The sequence below is a fragment of the Penaeus japonicus genome, unplaced genomic scaffold (genome assembly GCF_977035675.1).
Source record: "Penaeus japonicus unplaced genomic scaffold, GWHDUDI00000001_assembly GWHDUDI00000028, whole genome shotgun sequence".
Taxonomy (NCBI): domain Eukaryota; kingdom Metazoa; phylum Arthropoda; class Malacostraca; order Decapoda; family Penaeidae; genus Penaeus; species Penaeus japonicus.
This window is the reverse complement of record NW_028234430.1, coordinates 30,775,721-30,776,386: the sequence shown is the minus strand read 5'-3', so window position 1 is coordinate 30,776,386 and position 666 is coordinate 30,775,721. Positions and strand designations below refer to the sequence as shown.

General features: G+C 38.6%; 1 non-coding gene across 1 annotated transcript; it reads right to left on the bottom strand.

Annotated features, from left to right (window-relative positions):
- Window positions 1-264: 264 nt before the first annotated feature.
- Window positions 265-346, bottom strand: TRNAS-CGA (transfer RNA serine (anticodon CGA)). The gene has a single exon. It is a non-coding gene; the product is annotated as a tRNA-Ser (tRNA).
- Between the last annotated feature and the right edge of the window lie 320 nt (window positions 347-666).

The window sequence follows — 666 nt, the reverse complement described above, 5'->3', positions numbered from 1 at the left end:
AATCTATGTAAACGATTTTTAAAACAACGAGGGGATCTTGATGTGTTTGTTTCAAGTTCTTAGTACTTTTAGCGCCTTTTCCTCTAGTATGTACCCAAGCTCATTAACCAGCGTTTTATGAGCTGCTGTTGTTACGGGCAGTGTTAAACCACTCACAGTTATTTAGGGTATGTATATTCCGTGCCCTCTTGTCAGCATTGTACTGTCTAATCGAGTGGGTATTTCAAGAGGCATTTGTTTACCAGAGTGCCAACAAAAGAGAATCGCTGTGGACAGGATTCGAACCTGTGCGGGCAGAGCCCAATGGATTTCGAGTCCATCTCCTTAACCACTCGGACACCACAGCACCTATAGATGCTATAGATGTTTTGTTAAGTAATCGAAAATAAATCTGCTCGTTAGCTTTCAATTGCACGGAAACCTCACGACGTACTAATGCCTTTGTTATATTTATATCACGCAAACACAAAGCACTCGAGGTACCGCTGAACATGGGACTTGGGTATTAATTATCTTTTGGCAAAGCGAATGAGGTTTAAAAATAATGTAAAATTACCTTTCGAATTTCCGAACCAAATATTATACATTGCACTGAATACAGATCACTATCTGATATACGCTTCATACAAATTAAGAAAAGATGCATGTACTTCTAATTATATATAC